The sequence below is a fragment of the Gossypium raimondii genome, chromosome 5 (genome assembly GCF_025698545.1).
Source record: "Gossypium raimondii isolate GPD5lz chromosome 5, ASM2569854v1, whole genome shotgun sequence".
Taxonomy (NCBI): domain Eukaryota; kingdom Viridiplantae; phylum Streptophyta; class Magnoliopsida; order Malvales; family Malvaceae; genus Gossypium; species Gossypium raimondii.
Window position 1 is genome coordinate 39,716,827 of NC_068569.1, and position 18,236 is coordinate 39,735,062.

Consider the following 18,236-nt stretch of genomic DNA (forward strand, 5'->3'; position numbering starts at 1 on the left):
ATTTTGGCAATTCATCATTCATTTTTCCTTTCCAATTGCCTCATCGAAATCGGGAATAGCAGGATTAACAAAGTTGGCTCCGGTTAGAGCCCGATCCGCTTGAGATTCAATAGCGTTGCAGCGTCACCCGGAGGATTAATGGTAACAGAGGACCTACGGGTATATCTCAACTTGTTGGGGTAAAGTCCGGAGGATAAACAGTCCCTCATTGTCTCCTTCTTCATTATTGAGCACAGAGCCTTTTCCTTTATCAGTTCCTTTGTTGAACCATTGAGTTAACTGAGTTATCATACTCCCTTGAGATTCTATCATTTTGTCTATCATTTTTTGCTGCTTTTTCATTTGCTTTTGAAGTTGCTCCTGCATTTCCTTTTGGGATTGTTCTAGTCTTTCCATCCTTTGATCCATATCCTTAGTTTTCGATCGAGTACCGTAGTAGTGTTTGGTATGTTGATTGGTTTCCAGATTAACTGAGGAGTGATTTAAATCAATTAGAATCTTTTAGTGGACTTTAATGCATATGATATCATGTAATGTGAATGCATGCAATGAATGCATAAAGAGATGTTGATTCTGATTCAATTCCATTTAAAGAACTTTACTAGAAAACAAATCTCTTTACATAAAATGAATATTTATACGGCCTTACCCTCATAGGCGAAGACATTCGATCTTCTTCTTCATTCGAGCGTTAAGATAAATCTCACGAACTCTTCAAAAACGTCTCTTCTATCTCCTTTTTGCTCGATCCGGGCCGTAACTTGTTGTTCGCTCATCCTCATGATGCTCATTAGCTTCTCTTTAAGAAGGTTCAACGGTTCTCAAATAATCTTTATCATCTTGAATTCTTGGGCAACGGAGCCATAGTCCTCCATTAAATTATCATCCTTCTCTTATCATGTGTTCTTGGACCATATTCGGACAACCATATTATCATCCACTTTATCAAGAAACCCATTTTCTTATGACCAGCTCTCTATTTAGCAATTGAACATGAATCAACACCTCTTTTATAATGAAATGAAATGCCATGACATGTAAATAAAACACGAAAAGTCGATCATATAAACATATAATATAATAGTAAAATTCCAACTCGGATATCTACTAGGGTTTAGTATAGTTCTACTTAGGGTGGATTCCTAAGGTTCATTATATGAGGTTTGGCTTCTAGAGTAAAGGTACCGAACCAGTGATTCCTTAATCCTCACCCATTATAGGCTCATATGGATCGAGTTCGATTGGGAATACATTTCCTATGGCTACGGAGATGAAAATCTCACGAAGACATAGGTACGGATGTATCCCGAAAGTAATCCACTACCCTACACGGAGGTGAAAACCTCACGAAGGCATAGCTTCTTACTCCCACTTAAAAGGGTAAAATTGTTCAACTCATGAAATGTATAATGCAAACAATATTTAAGTGATAAGATAATGAATGCGAAAGGATGTCATGAATTTTTTAAAAAATATTTTTCTCGACCGTAAGACAAAAATTAATCAACTTTGTGGCTCGACTCTCTTTTTATTTTAAAATGTCCTTAGTGGAGTCGCAAAGCTGTCGAAACCATTTTTTGAAAAATAAAAATTTTGGGTTGTCGACTTAAAAAAATGAAAATTGGGAGTCGCCACCAATCTTTTATTGAGGTGTGATTGGATCACCTAAAAAAATGGCTTTGGTCTACGAGTTTTAGAAAAACGGATCCGGGAGTCAGTTGTGTACAAGGAAGGATTAGCACCCTCGTAACGCCCAAAATTGGTACCTAGTTAATTAATTAGTGTCTTAAGGTCGAGAATTTGGAAAAAAATGTAATCCTTAGCAAAACTTAAAAGGCTACATATTAAGACCCTTATTATTTCAGAGAAAGAAGATACCACACCCAATGTGTTAGGGCACAACATTCTAATTTTCCCCAAAATGAATCGGGCCAAAATACTTGTACAATAAAACTTTAAAAGAACATCCACTTATCCAAGATTTAAGAAATCACACCCAATACGTTAGGGCACGATTCCTCTAGAATCCCAAACTCAGAATATTTCCTTTTCTTTAAAAGAACATCCACTTATCCAAGATTTAAGAAATCACACCCAATACGTTAGGGCACAATTCCTTTAAAATCCCAAACTCGAAATATTTCCTTTATTATTTTAAAAAAATCTTCATTTCGAGAAATCAATGCGTCACATCCAATACGTTAGGACACAACGTGTTGAATTCCCAATAATGAGTTTTTATTTTTATTTTTTGATTGAAGAGAAATGCTTGATTATCGGATTTAACGAAGAAAATCGGAACCCAATACGTTAGGGCTCAATTCCCTTGAAAATCTTAAATACGAACATTATCTCAATTTAAAAAAAAATATTTCTATCTTTTAATTTGAGTAAAAAAAAATGATGTAATGTGATTTTATACATGCAAATGCTATAATAACAATAATAACAATAATAAATACATCATCGACATAAAATAATATAAGCAAATGAATAAACGAAAAAAAAAAGTAATCCATGACATGCAAAATATTAAGTGTAAACACAATTATACAATGGATGGGATAGCAAACAAATAAATAAGGATCAAAAGATGTACACATGGAAATTATGAAGATTAAAAATATACATATAATTTACAAATAAAATTTTAGGTTATGGAATTTATATATAAATACAATACATAATATACTTATGAAAATAAAGAAAAAATAATTATACATACATATATAAAATAATAAAAATAAGTATATTTTAAAAAGGAAAAATGTAAGTATTTAATCACTTAAAACATAAATATATACATATATATATATATGAAAATATTCATTAAAAAATAGGAAAATATTCGTTTTAAAAAAAATATATATGTGTACATATAAAAGGAATATATATAGATAAAAAAATTAGAATAAAAAGAATAATTACACTATTAATTAATAAAATAAATAAAAAGAACATAAAAAAACTAAATTGAATTGCAATTAAAATATCTGGGGTAAATCCGCAAATAAATAAAAGTAAAAGGACTAATTTGAACACGCGAGTTACATAGAGGAGCTGGAAGGGAAATTTTCCCTTCTCCTCTAAAACGGTGTCGTTCAAAAGGATTAAATTGGAATTTAAAATAAATAAAAGGGTAAATTAAAAAAATAAAGAAAACTTAATTACAAAAACATTAAAAGGCGGAGGGGCTATATAAAATAAATAAATAAAATTCGCAGTGGTATCACCTCTCCCTTTTTTAAAATCGTAAATAAGTAAAAAAAAAATCGAAAGAAAAAAATAGTAAACCACCTTTAAAAAACTGCCAATCGTTCTTTTTTATTCCTCCTCCTCTTTTCTCTTTTCTTTTACAATGAAGGGAGAGGCCTCTATTTATAGTTGAGCCTCCCCAAATCTAACGGTACAGATCAACGGCTGAGATTAAAGGGTATCTACAAATTAAATCTCTAAGATTACAAAATCATATCTTCTAAGATTACATATCATATCTAAGATTGCATATATCATATCTAAGATTACATGTCCTCAAAAATTATGTTTCCATATGTGAGCCCGAGCTAAAATTGGGTATTACATTTAATATGTGAAAATTTGTTTAAAAATGAATATTTTTGTGTTTATATTGATTTAAGTTTAGGTCAATTCACTTAAGATTAAAAATTCTTATTTTCATCATTTTCACTTTTACAAAGCAAAAACAATTAATGAAATTTTTTCTAATTTTTACATATATTCATTTTCATTTTCAAAATTAATTCTAAAAGTCAACCAAGTGATAAGATTAAAAACTTTCAATAATTTATGCAAGTCAGAAATGCCAACAAAAGAAGACACATTTTAACCATCTAAATTGATTTTTCAGTTGCTGTTTGAACAAAGAGCGTGACAATTGAATGGAACAAAAGTTAAAAATTTATTTCAAGAATTAGTAGATGATAAAAATAAATTAAATTCAAATTGAAAATAAATTCAAACTTGATTCAAAATTTGAATGTTGAATCAAGTTTAGCTTGAGTTGGATTTAATATTAATTAATAATTTAAAATGCAATTAAATTTGTAAATTACTAAAATCAAATATTAGAATTCTGAACTTTAATTTACTTAATAGCTCAAGAACCATGGATAATGTTGCGAGTACATATGCATCATTTCTGTTGCAAGTAAAATATGGTACTATATTTTTTATTGATAACTTAAATATGTTGATGGCTGAGTTAAAAAGGAGTGGAATACAAAACAGGTTCATGGTATGTATGGCGGCGACACATAGCTTGAATAGAATGGGGCCATGTTGGGATTGACATTTTGGAAGGTTCGTCCAACATGTGATTGAGCATTGACATTTCAACCATGTGTTCTCAATAGCTAGACAGATGATGAATTCTTGAGACATCTTTATACCAAAGTCAATGAATTTTTTGGTCTATAAATACTAAGCTACAAAGTGCCAATTGTTGCTCATCAACCCCATTGCACGCCTCTGCTATATTTCCAAGCTTAACGCCCTTATTTTGTGTCACAAGATTTATTCAGAATGGCATTAACCCACAACTCATTTCAAGTGAAGATTATGGTGGTTTTCTTGGCCATCATGCTTCTCATGTCCTCAGCAGCTGCAAGAAGCCGATCCAGACATTACGGTTTTGACTTTTTTCGTCATTCGTATTTTTTCATAATTAATTTCAATAGCATCAATCATATTCATAATCGCAATAAACACAACACCAATGAAAATGTGCTTCTAGCTCATAGACTAATTGCGGTTCATTAAATAATCTTACTTGATTTTCATCCTGATGATGTTGAGTTACAGGTCGGAGACATCCTCGAAATGACAATAGCCCATATTACTACAGCCCTTCCCAAGGTCGGAATAATCCTCCATATTACGATAGCCCTTCCGACACATATGGTAGTACGGAAAGTGGAGGGGGAGGCGATCCATGCTGTAATTAAGAAGCTCTCTAACTTTGAAGAAAAGGAATGAAAGGAACAAGGGCAAAAGTCACTACTTTATAGAAAATTGTTATTTTGTTTTAAATAAAGACAATATATATATACATATATATATATATATATTGGACCAAGACAATAAATTGCTCAAGACAGCAAAATTTACTTTTATTTTTCTCTGTAATAATGGTACTTCATTTTATGTATGGGTCTTGTGCTAATGTCATTTCTATGAATTGTTTCCATTATTTCCCAATATTGTTTTCTTATTATACCTTAATTATTCTTTCTTTGTTAAAGTAAAACTTTTATTAAAATCCAAAAGGTATAAACTTACCAAAAGTTAGTATGACTAGAACATTGCATAAATTATTATAAATATCATTTATAAACTTTATTATAAAATTTCAAAATGTAAGGAGAAGGTGAATACAAGCGAAATGGCAGTTTTTATAAGTTTTAAATTTTTTTGTGAATGTTTCAATTATTTGGCTGATTTACCAATAAAAGCTTAATTTTTATAAATTTACCGAAATGGGTCCGGTATTTTATTATTTACCGGAATGGGCCATTTTCCGGCAAATCGCGTCCACGTCGGTAGCGATGTCGGGGGCGTCTTGAGAAATGTGACCACGTCGGGCGCTTTCGGCGTGGCAACAAATCGCCTCGTGGGCGCGATTTGTTGCCACGTCGACAAAAGCGCTACCGACGTACGCGATTTCCTGACTTGTAGGTTTTTGGATTTTAAGGTTTAGGGTTTAGGGTTTTTAAGATTTTTAGGGTTTTAGAGAAAAAAGTAAACAGATAAGTCGTGCCCACGTGTACGTGCTTCTTTATGGAAACATCTGCCCTTGAATCTACAAATGTTGAGCATGCATTCACTGAAGTACTAACTCAAATACATCATGTGATCAGTCAAAAAGCACTCGAAGGAGGGAATGATCAAACAACATTGCCCAAGGGACAAACCATCAATGCCGGCTCTAGGGATGATGTTTCAGCTGTGAAGAAAGACAGCTGTTGTTCTGCATAATTGTTAGATGATTCCGAGTGTCCAAATTTGCTTCCTCATTAAGCACAAGCTTTCCTCACCGTGATCTTTCTCGAGATCTTTCGTTGAAGACGAAGAAATCACAGCATTCCAGGGATTTTCTTATAGTTTGTTCGATGAGATCTCGTTTAGTATTTTAAATGATTTTCATTAGTTGTGGAGAATAAATTTTAAATTAGCTATCATAATGTTTTGTATTTTCAAAGGAGTATTTTATGTAATATAAAAAATAAATAAGGATAATTTAGGTATTATAAATAATTTAAATAATTTAGTGCGACTATATACATGAAATTTCATTAGTTGCACTGTTCACGCGTTGGGCAAGTCGCGGCCACGTCGGTAGCAATTTTGGCGTGGCAACAAATCGCCCCCTCGTGGACGCGATTTGTTGCCACGTCGAGAAAGTCTTGACGTGGCCGCAATTTCCTGGCACGTCCTCTGACATCGCGCTGACGTGGACGCGATTTACCGGAAAAGGCACATTCTGATAAATAATAAAATACTGGGGCCATTTCGGTAATTTAAAAAAAAAGCTTTTTTTGGTAAATTGCCCCAATTATTTTTCTAATATTGTTTTCGTTTTATATCTCAATTGATATCTTATATTTTATGTAGCGTATTATAATAATCCAATTTTAACTCTTTAAGATATTTCACTTAAAAGTTAGATCACTGCATATATTATTACAAATATCATTTCCAAAACGTTAATCTAATTTTTCAAAATGAAGTGAGATCAAATATTCTGATAATTATAAAATATACAAATGTAAGTCCTAGAGAGATGGGCTCAAATTGGGAATTAAGTTCAGTTTATCGAATGGTTTAAAACTCATTTAAAAGTTGTTAATTGTTGAATTATCATATAATCATTATTATTTGGTTTATTTTGTTTATAATATAATCTGTAATATTTATGTTTCATTATTTCATATCTAAAATTAAAGAAAACATATGCTTCTTGTTCATCAACATATATTTAATCGTTCAAAAAATGTTGAATTATTTTTTCATGAATACATTTGTTCAATTTCCGAATAAATTCATTTAAATTAAATTAACAAATGCGTGTAAACATAATTTTAAAGTTTCTAACATGAATTGAATACGGATAACTTTAAAAACAAGCCAACAAATTTAAAAATCAAATTTGATATGGAACTCCATATATAAGTCTAGAGTTGACTTGAGTGTTTCTTTTTTATGTTTTAGTTCAATTAGAAATTTATATTTTCGACCTTGCTTAATTACATTTATTTCATTACTAAAAACTAACCCAAATTTTAAATTAAATTAGTTATATTTAAATTAAAACTCCAGTCAATATCAATTAAAAATAAAGAAATGAGATACTCATGACTACAAAATGTAATATACTCAAATTTACCTCTCAAGCTTCATAATAACTAATTTAAATTTAAATTTTCAAGTCAAATTTAAGTTCTTTGGGAACATACTTTGTTTACATATTTATTCAACACTATAATGAAAGGTGTTGATTCTAAAACTTAAAATTAATATTTCATAAACATTTATTGAGCGTTATAAAGTTTTTATATAATTCTTATTATTTATAATTTTTCAACCCTTAAATTAGAGGATGATATATGTTTAAATACACTTAAACTTATTTTCTTTTATATGTTATAATAACAATAATATCAATTAAACTAACACTGAATTAATTTATTTTATTATAAAGTTAAATAATAATGATAACAAATGAGGATATGATACCACATGCATACTTGTCTATTACAAGTAAAAAATCATAACATATTATATATATTTGTTTTAATCATATCCCAATTTAAATATGTTAATCAAATATTGAATGTCCTCAAGTCTTAATAAAAACAAAAACAAGAACAAGGCAAGGCAAAGGTGTCGATGGCTTGAATTGAATCTGTCCATGTTGTATTGAAAACATTGTCGAAGACATGATTGAGACATACATTCTCAATAGCTAGACAAATAAGTATTAGAGTGAAGGAGAATAATAGAGTGATTAAAAAGTTTTAGACTTTGATGTACAAGGATCTTCACAATTCTTTCTACCAAAACTCAATTTGTGTTTTTGGTTTATAAAAGGCTACAAACTGCCGAATTAATTATTCCTCATCACCCAATTGCCTTATTTTCTTTTCCAGGTTTAATTAGAATGGTTTTAACCCACTAATGATTTCAGGTGAAGAATATGATTGTTACCCAGGTGTGAATTTGACGTGTTTTATTTTAGTCATTTTGGGCACAATGTTATTAATTTTGATATTTATTATTTAATTTTTATATAGGTGTAGTGTAAATCTAAAATATGGAAAATAAATGAAATTATGAAGTCACATGGAAGATTTGAGTATGGGAACAACAATTTGACATACAAGACCGTTTCAATTTTTTGGATTATTTTGTCAATTGAGTCTTAACACGATTGGTATGAACATTATTGCCAATATAGGAGGATGTGGGTTTGAGTGCGCTGAAGCACATTATCTTCTTATATATGGATTACGGAGAGATTATGAGTAGCTCTAGGCATTGTATCAAAAAGAGTAGATACGATCCGAAACTATAATGAGACTGTTAAAAAAAATTAAGATTATTTTATTATTTTATTTTATTTTTATTTAGATATTATTTATAATGATATTTATTAAAAATGTAATTAGGGTTAAATTTTATTTCTTATATTTTATTTAAATAAATATTTAATTTTCTTACTAAGAAATTTTGTAGGAACTGAATACTAAAATTTCACTCCCAATTTAATAACTGAAAACTGTAAAGGGAATGACGTCCTTGATTTGGCTGGAGAGAAAACACAACTGAATTTCTTTCTTTCTTTCATATTTTGGCATGCGCCATTCCATGCTCCTGTTTGCTTTTCTTTCTTTTCTTTCTATTTTTTATTTTCCCTTTTAGCTTTATTCAACTCTAAATTTCTTTGTTTTATGTGTAACTAAATTATTTTCTAACTAAAGGTCAATTAAATTTTGGTACTGGAATTAACTCTTTTAGTTGGGTATATGTTTTTTTCTCTGTTTCATAAATAGGATTACCTCATAGTATTATTTTTAGCATTTTTTCAAGAAGGATCCCTTGGATGATATTGGGAATGATACATAGTTAGTACAATTAATTCGGCGTCAAATTACTTTACCGAAGAACAAGTTTGCGTGGTTCGACTAGGACTACAGTTGGGTGACGCCATAAGATTAAGTGATTTAATTTAAACTACACGGTTGAAATCATTAATTAGAGTGGAGTTCTTATAGTTTGCAAGGTTGCAGAAGGATTAAACCATGGAAGCGACTTTTGGGGCTATTTGTTTGATAAGGCTTAATTGTCATGTGTTTCCTGTGATTAATTTACGATTAAGGAAGGTTCTAGAAGGATTAGACCATGGAAGAGAATTTTGGGGCTATTTGTTTGATAAGGCTTAATTGTTAGGTGGTTCCTATGGTTAATTTACGATTAAGAAAAAATTGGTGGTTGAGGCGTCCTCGATCATTATAATTAGATTACAAGTGAGATAGAAGACATCAATTGTTCGTGAACAATTCTGGAACTGAGACCAAAGTCATTTCTGGGGCTGGAACAATCATCAATTTGGTTTATTTTATTTAATTTAGAAATAAGTTTTTATTTATTGTTTTATGATTCTTTGATTTCTATTTAGTTAAGTTCGTATTACTTTAATCGTCCATTATTTGTTTTAAGCAAGATTGCAAGAGTCGTGGGCATTAAATTGCCCACGAAGTGCCCTAGTTGTGAGAAATTCGAACGTTGTTGACCAATCCCTGTAGAATCAACCCTAATATGTTAATTATGAATTTTATTTAATTTTTTTGGTATAGGATTTATTTTTGGTGGATTCGACACCCATCAAATTTTGGCATTGTTGCATGGATTGCCAATAATCTAACTTTTTCTTATGACTAGGTCAAATCCAAGAGAACCACTAGATTTTGACCTCGAATCGAGAAAACTTCCAGCGTTACAAAAGAAACAATAAGACGCATAAACTACCGAGACGGTGCGAAGTTGTTGACAACGAAACCAGAAAAGTACAAGTGTCAGAGGTCATCGACGAACTACCTAACGATACAACAGTCGACGAAGATCCACCTCGTAAATTGAAACTCATGGCTGATCGTACTAGCAGGCAAATTGTTGCAGCACCGAATGAACAACAATCATTATGTATCGCTTACCCAACTGTAGATGTACCATTTAAACTTAAATCGATCTTGATACACTTATTGCCCCCTTTGCACGGTATGTAGGATGAAAATTTGCATAAGAATTTGAAAGGAATTCCACATGGTTTGTTTGGGTATGACACCATTTGGAGTTACCAATGACCAAATTAAACTTCGAGCTTTTCTTTTTTCTTTAGCTGACTCCGCTAGAAAGTGACAATTTTATTTGTCTCCTGGTTTAGTTAACAAATGAGTTGACATATCTCGTCTAGTCCTTGATAGGTTCTTTCTAGACGTTAATTTAATAAATATTCTGGTAAGTATAAGATGTATATACAATTGTAAGTCCTAAGTCCTAGTGAGATGAATTAAAATTGAGAATTAATCATAGCATATCATATATATTTGTTTTAGTCATATCTTAATTTAAATATGCTAATCAAATATTCAATGTCCCCAAATCTTAATAAAAAATCAGAAACAAAAACAAAAACAAGAGCAAGGCAAGGCAAAGGTGTCGCTGGCTTGAATTGAATCTGTCCATGTTGTATTGAAAACATTGTCGAAGACATGATTGAGACATGCATTCTCAATAGCTAGACAAATAAGTATAAGAGTGAAGGAGAATAATAGAGTGATTAAAAAGTTTTAGACTTTGATGTACAAGGATCTTCACAATTCTTTCTACCAAAACTCAATTTGTGTTTTTGGTTTATAAAAGGCTACAAACTGCCATATTAATTATTCCTCATCACCCAATTGCCTTATTTTCTTTTCCAGATTTAATTAGAATGGTTTTAACCCACTAATGATTTCAGGTGAAGAATATGATGGTTACCCAGGTGTGAATTTGACATATTTATGTGTTTTATTTTAGTCGATTTTGGGCACAATGTTATTAATTTTGATATTTAGGGTCCGTTTGTTTGACTGAAAATGGTTTCTGGAAAATGATTTCTACAAAATGACTTACTTTTCTTGAAAGGTTACTATTTTCTGGTCTTTGTAAAATATTTTTTTGTTGTTTGGTAAATTTCCTCAAAATATTTTAGGAAAACTGTTTTAAATAAAACAAATATACATTTGAGAATTTATTATTATTTATTATTGTTTAATTGAGTTTATTTTATATCTATTAAATTTATATTTTACATTATTTTTATATATATTGTAATGATTTATTTATAAATAAATACATCAAATTAAATATATAATAGTACTGAATTATTAAGCTAAAATATTAACAATAAAAATTTGAAAACAACCCAAGCGAATAGATGATTACTAATTGTGTTATAAAAAACAAAGATTAAATAATAATAAAAAATTAGCTTTCAAACCACAATTAATAATACAAATTAATAATATTATCCAAGCACATAATTAGTAGTATATATCACATGATAACTACAATATTTTCCAAGTGCATAACTAGTATTACACAACATAATTAGTACTACACCATATTAAAGCATCAATATCTTCAACATTGAGAAAATTTTTGAAGTCAAAATTTTCTATGCTTCGTACTTTTAGCTAAAAAAACTTTGGCCTTAGATTTACAACCCACAAGATAATCTAATACACTACAAAGGAAGTCATCATTAAATTCTTCTAACTCTATCGACATCACTTCTTTGTAAGGAATATCTCAAACAAAGGAACACTAACTGATGCAACAGCGAGCTGCCTGACATAAAAGAGAATCAATCAAACAAGGTCAAAAAAAATCATTGAAATTACAAATCAATAAGTACGAGCAAGAAGTATATGAAAACTTGAGCCAATTCAAAATGTATAAACAATAAATGCTCATAACAGCAACACAAATACATGTACAGACCAACAAACAAATGATCTATAATACATATGAAAAAAGGGAGTGATTACCTAGGACACAAAATTAAACAATACCATTTAATTGAATCAAAATACATCTACAAACAAACAAACGTAAAATTATACTAAAATCAATGATTAAATTCGCTTTTAGAAAATACTAAGGTATTAGTTGTCTTGTTGTGATCATGAATCTATTTACAATATCAGATATGATTTCGTTATTTGTCTGTTATTACATGAAGGAATACCATTTAGTATAACACTACCTTAAAAATAAAATGAATATAGAGTCCAGAACTAAGGAAGTTGATGTTAATGAAGAAAAATGTTTGGTAAGCCTATGACAAACTATTGCAAACAAAAACAGTTACAACCTATAACATCAAAATTAAGAAAAGAAAGATAGATAGAGACATTGAAGCAGGAAGTGACAAACACAACAAGCAAAACCACTTAGCACTAAAATCTAACCTCAAACCTTAGTAGATCTAAGAGAGCAAAAGAAACACTTGTATCACAAAAGCTATTTGGCTTCAGCTTGAAAAAACCTGAACTCATCTTGACCATCTGACAATCAAGCTCGAGCTAATGAAAGAGCTGAATTTGAGTATTTGAGTCAAGTAGTTTAAGAGCTTAATCGAGCTTTTTCTTTTTAATTACTATTGTTTCAATTTGAATCCAAACTTGAGTATAAAAACTGAGTTTCTATTTCACTTTAATTGAGGCTCATCCAGTTCCAACTATTATCTCAAATTGCTTCAGCTATAAAAGCAAAATTCAATCAAACTCTAGTTGAGCTTGGAGCCTTGCATTTCAGATCGAATTTCGAATGGTTTGAGCTGACTACACCCTATAACCTGACCTACCCTTTTGATTCAGATTACATTACTCACTTGCAAAATCAAAAATATAAATTCACATTGATACTAAAAGAGAGAAAAAAAAGTTGAACCAGATCATTTTAACTTGAAACAAGATTATGTCCAAGACAATAACATCCATAACTTCTGCAGCAGATTATCAGTAAATTACTAACCAAATTATTGTTGCATCACGAATCTGAATTACCTAAAAGTTTACAAGAAAACTAAAAGCATCCAAATAAACATTCAAAAAGAGCATTTTTAACGTTCTGTTCCATTATAATTGTTTGTATTTAACAATAATTCATCGAAATGAAATACAGAAAGAGAAGAAAAAACATGCAATTGATTCGTTAGATCAATTATTAGAGAAGGGTAAATAGAGAAAATGTACCATACTGGGTCAAAATTCGAGCTAATCAATGATTTATATAAGAAAAAAAGGTTCTTTTTTACCCCAACAAAAAGAGGAAAACAAAATTGATTTCTATTGGAAGAAAAAAGAAAGGGAAGAAAACAAAATCATGCCCACTAATCCCATTTGAACTTAAAGACTTTGAATTTTTGCTCATTAGTTGTGTCTCAGCCACCACCTCCATTACCATATCTTAATTATTCCATTACCACCAACAAAAATCCAGTTTGCATAGTTCAAGGAAGATGAAACGTAAAAATAACAAAAACCATAAAAAATAAAAAAGTGGGATTAACCAGCAACCAATTAAGCCAAAACAACATGTTGTTACTAAAAAACAACCACATATTTCTTTCTTTTTTCATTCTTACCTTCGAGAGAGGAAGATAAACACCATCATTGATTGGTGCAGTACAAATTTCGACAACGAAAGGCGAAAAGGAGGAAAATCAAAGGTGAATGCCGACAACTGGTGTTGGGAATCGTTGCTGGCTGGCGGCAAGCACTAGATCAGAGTGGGAAGGAAGGGGGGAGGGGAAAGAGGCTTTGGGTTACGTTTACTGCCGAAGAAAAAACCTTTAAAAGGGTAAGACATTTTCCTAAAGTCTTCTTTTCAGTGTTTTGGAGTAAGTTTTACGGTGGGAATTTATTTTCCATCAAACAAATAGTGGAAAATGATGAAAATAGTTTCCGTAAATTATTTTACAAGTAAACAAACACAACCTTTATTGTTTAATTTTTATATAGGTGTAGTGTAAATCCAAAATATGGAAAATAAATGAAATTATGAAGTCCTATAGAATATTTGAGTATGGGAACAACAATTTGACATATAAGATCTTTTAAATTTTTAGATTATTTTGTCAATTGAGTTTTAACACGATTGGTATGAACATTATTGCCAATACAGAAGTATATGGGTTTGAGAGCGCTGAAGCATATTATCTTTTTATTTATGGGTTACAGAGAGATTATGAGTAGCTCTAGGCATTGTATTTTTACGATTATTTTATTTTTATTTAGATATTATTTATAATGATATTTATTAAAAATGTACTTAGGATTAAATTTTATTTCTTATATTTTATTTAAATAAATATTTAATTTTATCATTAAAAAATTGTGTAGGAATTGAATACTAAAATTTCATTCCCAATTTAATAACTGAAAATTGTGAAGGGAATGGCGTCCTTGATTTTGCTGGAGAGAAAACACAAAATTGAATTTCTTTCTTACTTTCATATTTTGGCTTGCGCCATTCCATGCTCCTGTTTGTTTTTCTTTCTTGTTTTCTTTTTTTATTTTCCCTTTTAGTTTTATTCAACTCTAAGTTTCTTTGTTTTATGTGTAATTAAATTATTTTCTAACTAAAGGTCGATTAAATTTTGGTAGTGGAATTAATCCTTTCCGATGGGTATGTGTTTTTTTCTCTGTTTCAAGAGATAAATAGGATTATCCCATAGTATTGTTTTTAGCATCTTTTCAAGAAGGATCCCTTGCATGATATTCGGAACGATACACAGTACAATTAATTTGGCGTCAAATTACTTGACCGAAGAACAAGTTGGAGTGGTTCGATTAGGACTACAGTTGAGTGATACCATAAGATTAAGTGATCTAATTTAAATGATCTGCACGGTTGAGATCATTAATTAGAGTGGAGTTCTTCTAGTTCGCAAAGTTGCAGAAGGATTAAACCATGAAAGCGACTTTCGGGGCTATTTGTTTGATAAGATTTAACTGTCAGGTGGTTCCTGTGGTTAATTTACGATTAAGGAAGGTTCCAGAAGGATTAAACTACGGAAGCGACTTTCGGGGCTATTTGTTTGATAAGGCCTAATTTTTAGGTGGTTCCTGTGGTTAATTTACGATTAAGGAAGATTTGGTCGTTGAGGCGTCCTTGATCACTATAATTAGATTGCAAGTGAGACAGGAGACATCAATAGTTCGTGATCAATTCTAGAATTGAGGCTGAAGTCATTTTTGGGGCTGGAACAATCATCAATTCAGTTTATTTTATTTAATTTAGAAATAAGTTTTTATTTATTGTTTTACCATTCTTTGATTTCTATTTATTTAAGTTCGTATTACTTTAATTGTTCATTATTTGTTTTAATTAGGATTGTAAGAGTTATGGGCATTAAATTGCCCACGAAGTGCCCTAGTTGAGAGAAATTCGAACGTTGTTGACCAATCCATGTAGGATCAACCCCACTCCGTTAATTATAAATTTTATTTTATGTTTTTTGGTATAGGATTTATTTTTGGTAGATTCGACACCCATCAAATTTTGGCGTTGTTGCCAGTGATTGCCAATAATCTAACTTTTTCTTATGACCAGGTAAAATCCAAGAGAACCACTAGAGTTTGACCTCAGAATCGAGAAAACTTCCTGAGTGTTAGAAAGAGAAACAATAAGACGTGGTAAACTACAGACGGGTTTGAAGTTGCAGACAATGAAACCAGAGAAGTACAATAGTGTCAGAGTTCATCGACGAACTACCTTGTGATACAAGAGTCGACGAAGATCCACCTCGTGAATCGGAAGTCATGATTGATCATACTATTAGGCAAATTGTTGCTGCACCAAATGAACAACAATCATTATGTATTGCTTACCCGATTATAGATGCACCATTTAAACTTAAATCGAGCTTGATACACTTATTTCCCACTTTGCACAGTTTGTAGGATGAAAATCTTCATAAACATCTAAAAGGAATTCCATATGGTTTTTTTGGATATGACACCATTAGGAGTTACCAATGACCAAATTAAACTTCGAGATTTGCTTTTTTTCTTTAGCTGACTCCGTTAGAAAGTGATAATTTTATTTGCCTCCTGGTTCAATTAACACATGGGTTGACATATCTCGTTTATTCCTTGACAGGTTCTCTCTGACATCTCGAGCAATTGAGTTGAGAAGGGGAATTTGTGATGTTCGACAAAGGGATTTAGAGTCCCTTTATGATTATTGGGAGAATTTTAAAAAGTTGTGCGCAAGCTGCCCACAACACAACATTACTGAGGAATCACAAAACTGGATGGAGGGACCACCCTAATTTGACCTACAGAATGAAACCCTATTACAATCAATCATACCAACCAAGGCCTTTCCCCCTTGACAATCCCAAACTTCAAGTTTGTTTCTAGAAGACATTGTCAGTAAACTTGCTGCTGAAACTCTCCAATTTTAGTAGGACATGAAGGAAAAACATCAAAATTTGGAGAACCAAACTTTCCATAACAATTGGTAGATTGGAATCCCAAGGCAATTTGCCATTACAAACAGAACCAAACTTGAGTTAGAATGTGAGCACAATGACTTTACGAAGTGAGAAAATCTTGGAATCAATCCTTGGCAAGATTCATGGGGACTCTGGTTAGCAAAAGAAAAAGACAAATCGATAAGCAAGATAAATTCTAGACCCCCAAAATCAATCACGTTATCTGTAACACCCTATACCTGACTCGATTGATGGGTTCGGTTGCAAGATGTCACACCAACTTTGGAAACAAACTATAAGCAATTTACAACAAAAATTGTATGACTAATGTGACTAAAACAACCAAATATGCCTTATTTAATCAAGCTTAACTTAGTTTGCATATTGACAAAAACATCTAACAGGAAGATTTATGAAACATTTACAATAATAGCTTTAATATTTTGAATTGATTTCTCTTTGTTGGAAATAAAATACTACGGTTCATACTTGGTTACAAAAAGATTTCTAACCCTGAGGCTCAACCTTTAGGTTGCATGTTACAGATAAGAACACAAGTTTGCCTAAACTTGAACGAATTCTGGCTTGATCCCTCTTCAGCTCCTTATATAAATTGTTATACCTGGAAAACATAACAAAATCTAAGAAAGTTCAAGTGAACTTAGTGAGTTGCTAATTAACATACCGTTTATAAATTTATAAGTGAGAATTTCATGGATTTGATCTCTTGTTCGACATCACTTGCACTAGTATAATTCGTACATCTTCCTGGCATACTTTGTCCTCCCTGGGGTTGGCTCAACTTGAGAATTTGTACACTTCTGCACTGACACAATCCTTCATTTCTATCACTCGTGCTATAGGCTACAATGTAGAATGATTTTGCTTACCCATTTGCACTGATTTCATACAAGATGGATTATTACCTCTTTTCCAGCAAAACATATGCAAATTACCTTATCAATTGTTATCATTGCAAATTAACGTATGACAGAAGAAAACTCATCCATGGAGATTTCCACTTGGAGAATTTTTACTTGTAGATTTACACATAAAGTCTTATCTACGCGAACTCGAGGTTGGCAAATACATACTTGCAAACTATACTTGCGAACCTTTATATGCAGAATTATAATCACAGATTCATATTTGTGGATTCTTTATTGTGAACTCAATCTTAAATAATAGTTGCTGCTAGACTCTTGCCTGACGGAGAGTCATTACCAAACTCTTGTTTGGCGGATAGTCACTACAAACTTTCGACTTAAAGAAAGTCCTTGGCGGGCTCCTACATGAAATGAGATCCTTGCGAGTTTTGGCTTGAGAAAAATAATATATACGAACTCCCGTAGCTTGAACATAAGAACAAGCCCATGCAATCTCTTGCCTGGATAAGATTCCATACTGACTCTTATGAAAGATAGTCTTTTTCAACTCTTAAACTTGAAACTAAATATAAGATTAGTAGATTGCCATAGCTTAAATCATAAAGATAAATCTAGTGGACTGCCATACATACAGATTTATATAAGAGATTCATGGACGCAAACTCATAAATGGTTGAATCATACATGCAGATCCATGGATGAATATTTACATACAAATGTGGATTCATATACGCTTAATGGGAAATGCCCTGAATAATCCAATGAGTGACTAATAATCCTGTTAT

At 31.2% G+C, this 18,236-nt stretch overlaps 2 long non-coding RNA genes across 2 annotated transcripts; one reads left to right on the forward strand and one right to left on the reverse strand.

The window, feature by feature from the left end:
• Positions 1 to 4,460: 4,460 nt before the first annotated feature.
• LOC128040959 (uncharacterized) lies at positions 4,461 to 5,217 on the forward strand. The gene is made up of 2 exons (XR_008195726.1): positions 4,461 to 4,648; positions 4,822 to 5,217. It is a non-coding gene; the product is annotated as an uncharacterized LOC128040959 (long non-coding RNA).
• A 6,365-nt stretch (positions 5,218 to 11,582) lies between these two features.
• LOC128041217 (uncharacterized) lies at positions 11,583 to 13,887 on the reverse strand. The gene is made up of 2 exons (XR_008195916.1): positions 13,709 to 13,887; positions 11,583 to 11,907 (listed from the first exon to the last, which is right to left on the reverse strand). It is a non-coding gene; the product is annotated as an uncharacterized LOC128041217 (long non-coding RNA).
• Positions 13,888 to 18,236: the final 4,349 nt, after the last annotated feature.